The 10,000-nt window shown below is 44.1% G+C and overlaps 1 protein-coding gene across 9 annotated transcripts in view; it reads right to left on the bottom strand.

Moving 5' to 3' along the window:
* Positions 1-10,000, bottom strand: part of agap1 (ArfGAP with GTPase domain, ankyrin repeat and PH domain 1) — a 258,806-nt gene that overhangs the window by 134,772 nt on the left and 114,034 nt on the right. The gene's annotated exons all lie outside the window — the stretch shown is intronic.

The following is a 10,000-nucleotide window of genomic DNA, read 5'->3' as shown; positions in this document are numbered from 1 at the left end:
GGTTATGACCCAATCGTTAGCCTATTTTTATAAAAACGTCTGCTACGGAGCCATAACGTGAGCTACAAGGTAATGGAGCCTTTTATACATTGTTGTGTTTCTTTAGAAATAAACAATGGACAAATAGAGTCTTTAAACTCTTCAGATGTAAAGTTATTCTCTGTCAAAGTGACGTCAAAATGAATGGCAGTCAATGGGATGCTAACGGGGGGTGATGGCTTGGTAGCATCAAAATGGCGCCATAGGAGCTACGCGGTCCGAGGAGAAGCTTACCCCCTTGGTTGAAACATAGCCTGGCTGCCCCCTCCTACGTACTTTCGCTCAATTGTCATTTCCCTTCAGTACTCCGTCTGGGTTTGCGGTATATTCTTGGGGTTTTCTCCGACCAAATCTTTACCGGTCCAATCAGAGAACAGAGGGAGTGGCTGAGAACGATGACGTTGAGGTTGTGCGCTAGTTTGAGTTGTAGTTCTGTAATGGCGGTGGAGAAAGATGCGAGCAAAGCCATTCGGTCCGTTGTGGCAACGCTGCAGAATATCCAGAAGTTAAAGCCCGAGCAAGAACAATCTTTGCTGAGTTGTGTTGGTGGCCATGATGTTGTGGTCCTCCTCCCCACGGGGTTCGGGAACAGTTTGATTTTCCAGCTCGCTCCGTTAGTGGTCAAGACGTTAGCTAAGGCTAACGCTAGCGAAGCTAAGCCGACGTCACGACCAAACATTAGCGATTGGTTACGGCAGATCCAGAGTGGCTCTGGGCAGATCCAATAGTTTTAAACTTCAACAGAGTACCAGCCTTCAAGGAAGTTAACACAAAATGTACCAGAGTCTGGTAGGACCAGGCTAGTGTACCAGAGTCTGGTAGGACCAGTCTAGTGTACCAGAGTCTGGTAGGACCAGGCTAGTGGACCAGAGTCTGGTAGGACCAGGCTAGTGGACCAGAGTCTGGTAGGACCAGGCTAGTGTACCAGAGTCTGGTAGGACCAGGATAATGTACCAGAGTCTGGTAGGACCAGGCTAGTGTACCAGAGTCTGGTAGGACCAGGCTAATGGACCAGAGTCTGGTAGGACCAGGCTAGTGTACCAGAGTCTGGTAGGACCAGGCTAATGGACCAGAGTCTGGTAGGACCAGGCTAGTGTACCAGAGTCTGGTAGGACCAGGCTAATGGACCAGAGTCTGGTAGGATCAGGATAATGTACCAGAGTCTGGTAGGACCAGGCTAATGTACCAGAGTCTGGTAGGACCAGGCTAGTGGACCAGAGTCTGGTAGGACCAGGCTAGTGGACCAGAGTCTGGTAGGACCAGGCTAATGGACCAGAGTCTGGTAGGACCAGGCTAATGGACCAGAGTCTGGTAGGACCAGGCTAGTGTACCAGAGTCTGGTAGGACCAGGCTAGTGGACCAGAGTCTGGTAGGGCCAGGCTAGTGGACCAGAGTCTGGTAGGACCAGGCTAATGGACCAGAGTCTGGTAGGACCAGGCTAATGGACCAGAGTCTGGTAGGACCAGGCTAGTGGACCAAAAACAAAGTAGTTTTTGTGCCTAAACTAAACAAAATCTTTCTCACGGAGGAGTCAGATCAAAGTGCAACGACAAATCAGATCAAACCCAAACTAAGGGACATTTTTTTGTTTAGGAAACAAGGAAACTAAATCCCTCTTTTAGGCGTATCATCAACTGTCAATGTCCCGTCTATTCATGCTCATAAGTCCGATTCCTTTCACAGATGAACAAGTATTTTGTAAAACATTCATCACTTTCTTACCCAACATATTTATTTTCCCGTTCAAGTAAAGACACATAAAGTCAGTTCTGGATCTGTGAGTGAGGTCTGAGCAGCAGCATTAGTTTTGGTGGCTGCGGGTGATTTCCCAACCAAACCCCCTTTCTGTTTTAATGGATTCCATGTGCTGCTGTCCAAACATTTAGTTTCCCTTTAACTTTCAAGGGGGGCGGTTGTTGCTGCCGCAACGGACCATTCTGGTGGTTTAGCTACAAACTAGGAGATTTAAACTGTCAGTTCGTTTAAGGTTTATATTTCATTTTTCACAGTTTTCTGACATGAAAGAGTAGAGAGAGGGGGAATGACACGCAGCAAAGGGCCGCAGGTCGGAGCCGAACCTGCGGCCGCTGCGCCTAGGAGGATGTGAAGCAGCCTTCCTAAACAGTTGTTTACTTCTTTTACTTTGACTTTTTATTTAAAGTGCTCATATTCAGCTCATTTTCAGGTTCATAATTGTATTTTGAGGTTGTACCAGAATAGGTTTATGTGGTTTAATTGTCAGAAAACACCATATTTTTGTTGTACTGCACATTGCTTGTCGATTAATCGATTAGTTGATGTAATCGACAGAGCTGTGCTCTTTGAGAGGTGATTAAGACTAGAAAAGCACAATATAAATGTAGTTAATGAACCATCTGTAAAACTGAGTTTCTCCACAATTAATCCTGCAAAAGCACCACTTTAAATCTTGTGCTTACCAGAAATGTGCTCATAACTTTCTTGGAAATGAGTAATTAAGCATGAATAAGCATAAAAAATGACTCCTCAACTAAAGAAATCTTAGTCGACTAAGACCAAAACTACCGATTAGTCGACTAATCGACTAAGAGGTGGCAGCCCTAGACCTCTCACTGCTGTAACATCTTTGTTGGGAGTCACACATGCTCAGTACCTAGGTAAGGACTACTAGCCAGTCAGAAGCAGAGTATGAGGGCGTGTGCTGACAGTACCTAGGTAAGGACTACTAGCCAGTCAGAAGCAGAGTATGAGGGCGTGCCATGCTAGCAGCTAGGCGAGCATTATAACGTGTGTTCCAGCACAAAAAGATATATATATATATATATATAACACAATAAAGGAAAGGGGAAAAGCTAAAAAGCATAATATGAGCACTTTAAAGTGCCCATAGGAAAAAACACTTTTTCTGGGATTTGGGGAGTTATTTTGTGTCTCTGGTGCTTCCACACACACACAAACTTTGAAAAAAACCATCCATGCTGTTTAGAGTGAGGTACGGTTTCTGAATGTGTCCTGCCTTCAGTCTCTGGGTGAGCTGGTCAAAATCTGCACGGCTTTCTACGTCACTAGCCGAGACGAGGGGGCTAGGGGGCTAACCGTTAGCATGCTAGCTCGTTCTCAATGGCAAAACACTGCTACGACACACACAAATTCACCCTAATCTACAAAATAAATAGTAAAGAACTACTTCCATGTCCCTGTTCTGCAGGTATTCCACAAAGTTGGAAGTGTGCCCTCGTTTAGAAGAAGTCTCCCGGCTAATCCTGCCTTGTACTACTGAAGTTGGAGAAACAGCTAGCTAGCTCATGTAGTCCTTACCTAGCTACTGAGCATGTGATCTTACCTAGCTACTGAGCATGTGATCTTACCTAGCTACTGAGCATGTGATCTTACCTAGCTACTGATCATGTGATCTTACCTAGCTACTGATCATGTGATCTTACCTAGCTACTGAGCATGTGGTCTTACCTAGCTACTGATCATGTGATCTTACCTAGCTACTGATCATGTGCAACTGCCAACAAAGATGTTCCAGCAGTGAGAGGTCTCACTCTGTAGCTAAAACAGAGACCTGAACACAGGGTGAAAAGAGGAGCTGCAGCAATGAGCAGAACAACTAAAATATGGTGTTTTTTGAAAATTAAACCATGTAAACCTATTCTGGTACAACCTCAAAATACAATTATGAACCTGAAAGTGAGCATAACTTTAATAAATTACCTTTTCAAAACATATTTATCTCGTATTGTGTTCTTAATATATGAAAACCTACAAGTCTGAGTGTCTTAAAACGCAGCACAAAGACGGGTTTCAAGGAGCTTTTGGAGTTTGGACACAAACTAAAAGAAGGGAACTGATTCTTTAACGTGAACAAGCGGCAGGTTTGGTGACAGATGAACAGGAGGACGGGGTTGACATTAAGAGGAGCTGATGTGATTGCAGCAGCAGCAGCGGTTGCGGGAGAGGTAGCGATGGCGGTTCTGCAGACGAGGCTCCAGTCAGCAGCCCAGGAATACTTCTGGTTTGTGGCTTTGTGGCGCTGCGGTCACCACCAACTCCGCTTCCCAATCAATCGCCATGGGAATCCGGGCTGGCGCTTATTTTTAGATCCCAAGAATTTCAAAAACAAGGTCCTTTTATTTCTCGCTGGTTATGCAACAATTTCAAAGAGTTTTTTTATATAATTGCAGCTTTCTTGATGCCAAAGTCATTAGATCAAAGAGTTTTTGGGGAGCTGTTGTTTAGGGCTGGCTCAGATATGCAGAGCTGCTTAAAAAGCCGTGGCGTGTTGCTTTTGGCAGAGCTGCGATGTAATTAAAGCCGAGCGGTGGAAACAGGCCGTTGGGCATTCAGCAGTCCGGCACTGGAAGCCACAGAGGGCATTTTAATGAGAGCTACGTCACTGCTCACAAGATTTTTATCTTTCTTGCTGTGTGTACACCTCAGGAATGAGCCGGGGGATTCCCCATCACCACCAACTTTCTGCCTCGCTGCTTGAGTTTCTGGAGTAACTTTTGGCTCAATACAAACCCTTTAAAGTCCCTTTGTACCTTTGATAGAAACTCCAGATTTGATTCTGTGATTCTGACATTACAATGTTGGAAATAATAACTGAAAATATTTAAAAGAAACAGGAAACAAAAGACCAAGCAATCCCTGGTTTATCCTCTCAATTTCAAGGGTTTTCTGTTTTTTAAAAGCAAGTTTTTGGATTTTGTCAAAACAAGGCTGTGTGTGTGTGTGTGTGTGTGTGTGTGTGCGTGTATGCATGTGTGTGTGTGTGTGTGTGCGTGTGTGTGTGTGTGTATGTGTGTGTGTGTGTGTGTGTGTGTGTGTGATGCGTGTGTGTGTGTGTGTGCGTGTATGCATGTGTGTGTGTGTGTGTGCGTGTGTGTGTGTATGTATGTGTGTGTGTGTGTGTGTGTGTGTGTGAGATGGCTAGGTTGGCTGTGTGTGTGTGTGTGTGTGTGTGTGTGTGTGTGTGTGTGTGAGATGGCTAGGGTGGCTGTGTGTGTGTGTGTGTGTGTGTGTGTGTGTGTGTGTGTGTGTGTGTGTGTGTGTGTGAGATGGCTAGGGTGGCTGTGTGTGTGTGTGTGTGTGTGTGTGTGTGTGTGTGAGATGGCTAGGGTGGCTGTGTATGTGTGTGTGTGTGTGTGTGTGTGTGTGTGTGTGTGTGTGATGCTAGGGTGGCTGTGTATGTGTGTGTGTGTGTGTGTGTGTGTGTGTGTGTGTGTCTGTGTGTGAGATGGCTAGGGTGGCTGTGTGTGTGTGTGTGTGTGTGTGTGTGTGTGTGTGTGTGTGTGATGCTAGGGTGGCTGTGTATGTGTGTGTGTGTGTGTGTGTGTGTGTGTGTCTGTGTGTGAGATGGCTAGGGTGGCTGTGTGTGTGTGTGTGTGTGTGTGTGTGTGTGTGTGTGTGTCTGTGTGTGAGATGGCTAGGGTGGCTGTGTGTGTGTGTGTGTGTGTGTGTGTGTGTGAGATGGCTAGGGTGGCTGTGTGTGTGTGTGTGTGTGTGTGTGTGTGTGTGTGTGTGTGTGTGTGTGTGTGTCTGTGTGTGTCTGTGTGTGTGTGTGTGTGTGTGTGTGTGTGTGTGTGTGTGTCTGTGTGTGTGTGTGTGTGTGTGTGTGTGTGTGTGTGTGTCTGTGTGTGTGTGTGTGTGTGTGTGTGTTCTGAAGACGTTAATTTAGGCTTAAGGAAAGTGTATTTACTCTTTAAAGTCCCTTCAGCGACTTATGAATTAAACAACTTCTTTTGGCCGATGTTTAACTTTAAACGCGTCGTGTGCCCCGAGGGACCCAGAGCTACATTTAGCTCCTGGGTGGGTCCCCACATGACAAAAGCTGCAATGTTTTCATCCCAAACAAACTTCGTTTGATGGTTGTCAAGGCTTTAAACATACAAAAAGGTCAGGAAAGATTAATTATAATTAGAAACCTTCTTGACCTCTTTGTGTGTGAGCTATCTTCTCTTTTTCGTACCCGGCAGATGAAGTCATACTGAGATAAACACGGTGATAACTAGGTGTTTTCTTGCTTTTTTTGTTTGCTTATTTCTAGAGAAGTGCAGAGAGGACACCAAAGGATCTCGAAATATCAGCTGGCATGCAAAAAATGTTAAATAAAAGCTGTAAAAAACTTTGAGGAGGGGTGTAATTAACTGTTTTTTAGTAGCTCACAAAGTGATCATTCAGTATAATGTCATTATTAGATATTGAATGATCAATTTAAAGGCTCTGACACACCAACCAGACGGCCGACCGTCGGCAGAAAAGCCAGTCGGACTGATCAGTCTCCCCGAGTTGGTCCAAAAAGTGCCTCAGAACACACCAAAGAGACGCCGACTTGAGAGTACGTTCTGCGCGTGCGTGAAACGTAATACGTCTCCATAGCAGCAGGCGGCGCTAATCTGTATCGTCGCCTAAAAAATTCAAATCGGCAGCTGATTGGACGAACGCATCACGTGGGTCTGGCTGCTCCCAGATTTTAAAACCGAGCATCATGGCGGCTCGTTCAGAATACGATCTCATATTTCACTAAAATAGTTCACCGAAACGTGTTTCTGAAAACATTTTAAGCGAGAAATTGGCTGTGCAGTTGCTGAATCGAGAAGATTTTTGTCAGATTTTGAGAGGCGTTCGTCACGCTCATCCTGCTCGTCATTTCCGGGTTAGCTCTCCACCAATCAGATTGGCCATTGAATCCGACTAGAGCTGTAATCGGGCCTTAAAAGTTCGGCCCGACAAGGTCCGAGCCCTTTTGATACATACTAGTACATACTACATAATAGTAGTACATTTTGATTGACAGATTTTTAAAAGCCCGAACCCGTTTACAGCCCGACTGAACAAAAGGCCGTCTATCAGCTGTGGTTAGAGCGCATGTCAGAAAATAGCGCGGACACGCTCTTCACGCCGCGAGCGGGCACGGGCGCCACTCGGCGGAAAAGGGAGAGAAAGAAAAAAAGAGACTGCGCCGCACGCACACATCAGCTCTTTTGTCTTCCGTCAAGAATGAGTAATTTATACATTTTTTAACATCATGTATTCATGACTAACGGAGGCTATCGGCCACGTGGAAGTTGGAACAAAGAAATAAAATAAGTCCTCCAGAGGCTCCAGCCTCCGTTTCACCTCCTCAGCATCCGTTTACACGCTAATCAAACGCTTTACCTGACCGCTCGTTTACTGCGCAACTCGGAGCACAAGCCCGAGCCCGGCCCGAGCCCGTCTGGTCCCGTCGGGTTCGGGCAAAGATCTTCAGCTCTAAATCCGACTGCCCGCCTTCCGATTCAACAAGTCAAATTGACCCAAATGAAGGCCGACGGCTCCTCAGACGGACGACGGCACGGGACACACCGAACAGACTCGAGTCACCGACCTCGCCAGACGGTCAGACGGCCGGCTATCGGCTCGGTGTGTCAGCGCCTTAATGCTTTTATTGTGCAGGAAGTTCCATTGACAGTTATTTTGACATACTTCTTTAATATTTATCTGACTTTTTATTGATCGTTAACACGCCCAACAATCAGATCTTTAACTTTAAGAATAATAATAACAGTTACAACTGATTGTCAAGGACATAAAACAACATTTAATATACTTATAAAAACTAAATAAAAGGTTGAATATTGAAGCTAAAGACACCTGTTAAAAATAAGAAATAAAAACCAGCCAAAAATAGAAACACTAAGACCAACATGTTTATAAAAAGGAACTTCTTGTAATTAGATCCAAACGCAATCCGCGGATGTTTTTACATTTTTCAGCCGCGATTCAGAATCAAAATCTGCAGAATTTAGCGGACCGTTTGTTTTTCTTTGGGGAGGAAATGTGTTCATCCTGAGGTTTATGTTTAGTATTTTAATTTGTCTAAAATAAGCAGAAAATTAGCGAAAAGATTCTGCTAAAACTTGTGAAAAACTGCGGAAAAAATAGCCGAAAATAAGCGGAGAATCTGTGAAAGAATCCGTGTAAAACCTGTGAAAAATTGCAGATAAATTTGCAGAAAATCAGTGAACGAATCTGACAAAAAAACGGCGAAAGAATCTGCGGAAAACCTGTGAAAAATTAGCGGAAAATAAGCAGAGAATCTGCGAAAGAATCTGCCTAAAACTTGTGAAAAATAGCGAAAACAAAAAAGCTGAAAATCTGCGGAAAATGTGCGAAACAATCTGTGTAAAACCTGTGAAAAATTGCGAAAAAATAGCTGAAAATCAGCTTAACTGTCCGTCCACACCGCGGCTGACTTGATCTTCTAAAGATACAGGAAGTCATTACGTCTCTCACTACGTCAGAGCGGCCAAAGCCTCAAACAGCTTCCCCGGACTTTCTGACCAGCGTCCTCGACCGGGCGGCCAGAGCTTCTTTGCAGCTCAAGTCGGCGGCGGTGTGGACGTACGGTAAGAATATGTCAAAGAAACTACGAAAGAATCCGTGTAAAACCTGTGAAAAATCAGCAGCCCTGCTGATAAACCTTTCACAATAAAAGTCTTGATTCTGCTCCAGCTTCTGCTCCATTATTTGGACACGAAGAGGTGATCTCTGATTGTAAAAATGATGCATAATTTAAAGGATTGTGTGAAGAAGCTCCTGTAAGTCTGATGAACTTCCTCCATTAGTTGATAACAGAAGTGTGGGAGTTTCTCTCCAACCTCCAGAGTAGTGAAATATTTAACGGGAACACGGGGCTTAGTAGAAGTGGGTCTCTGCCCGAGGACGAGGCTGTGCAGCTTTAATATTGGATGAGCAATATGGCCGACCCTGCAGGGAGGGAGTGTGAGCAGCAGAGACACTTTCAGAAGCTGCAGCTTGCTTTTTATTTGTTCGCAAAGGATGAAATGAGAGATTAAAGAGAGAAACCATCAGTTAACTTTCATAAATGCTGCGGTTTCCGTTCAATCCGTTATTCTAAGAAGCATATTTAGTTTGTTTTGTTGGTTGGTTTTACATTTGGACTTGAAGAGTGCAATGCTGTTATTACTGATAATCAACCCTACCAAAATAAGAGCAGAATGAAGGACAACCCTACCAAAATAAGAGCAGAATGATGGACAACCCTACCAAAATAAGAGCAGAATGATGGACAACCCTACCAAAATAAGAGCAGAATGAAGGACAAACCTACCAAAATAAGAGCAGAATGATGGACAAACCTACCAAAATAAGAGCTGAATGATGGACAACCCTACCAAAATAAGAGCTGAATGATGGACAACCCTACCAAAATAAGAGCAGAATGATGGACAACCCTACCAAAATAAGAGCAGAATGATGTACAACCCTACCAAAATAAGAGCAGAATGATGGACAACCCTACCAAAATAAGAGCAGAATGAAGGACAACCCTACCAAAATAAGAGCTGAATGAAGGACAACCCCACCAAAATAAGAGCTGAATGAAGGACAACCCTACCAAAATAAGAGCAGAATGATAGACAACCCTACCAAAATAAGAGCAGAATGACGGACAACCCTACCAAAATAAGAGCAGAATGATGGACAACCCTACCAAAATAAGAGCAGAATGAAGGACAACCCTACCAAAATAAGAGCAGAATGATAGACAACCCTACCAAAATAAGAGCAGAATGAAGGACAACCCTACCAAAATAAGAGCAGAATGATGTACAACCCTACCAAAATAAGAGCAGAATTATCCTGAAAGATGAGCTGAAATAAAGACATTTCTGCTGTTTGGGTTACAGAAACTTAGTAATGAAATGTTTTCTTTCTTTCTCTCTGATGTTGTGGAGTTTTAAAATATATTAAGTGTCCAATCGTTATGCTCAGCTAAGCTCAGAAGCTACAGTTAGCTTTTTATTTGTTTCATGTCTTTGAACGCCTCTGAGATTATTTTACAGCGTTGAACACAAGTTTTCTTGGAGCCTGGATGGCTGCAGCTGATATTAAGAGTGTTTTTAATGCAAGAAACTATTTTAAAACCCTCTCTAAAATATAGATGTAGCCTGTAGAGGTCCATGCGTGA

Source organism: Sander lucioperca, chromosome 24, assembly GCF_008315115.2.
Source record: "Sander lucioperca isolate FBNREF2018 chromosome 24, SLUC_FBN_1.2, whole genome shotgun sequence".
In the NCBI taxonomy this organism is placed as follows: Eukaryota; Metazoa; Chordata; class Actinopteri; order Perciformes; family Percidae; genus Sander; species Sander lucioperca.
This window is presented reverse-complemented; position numbering and strand designations above follow the sequence as displayed.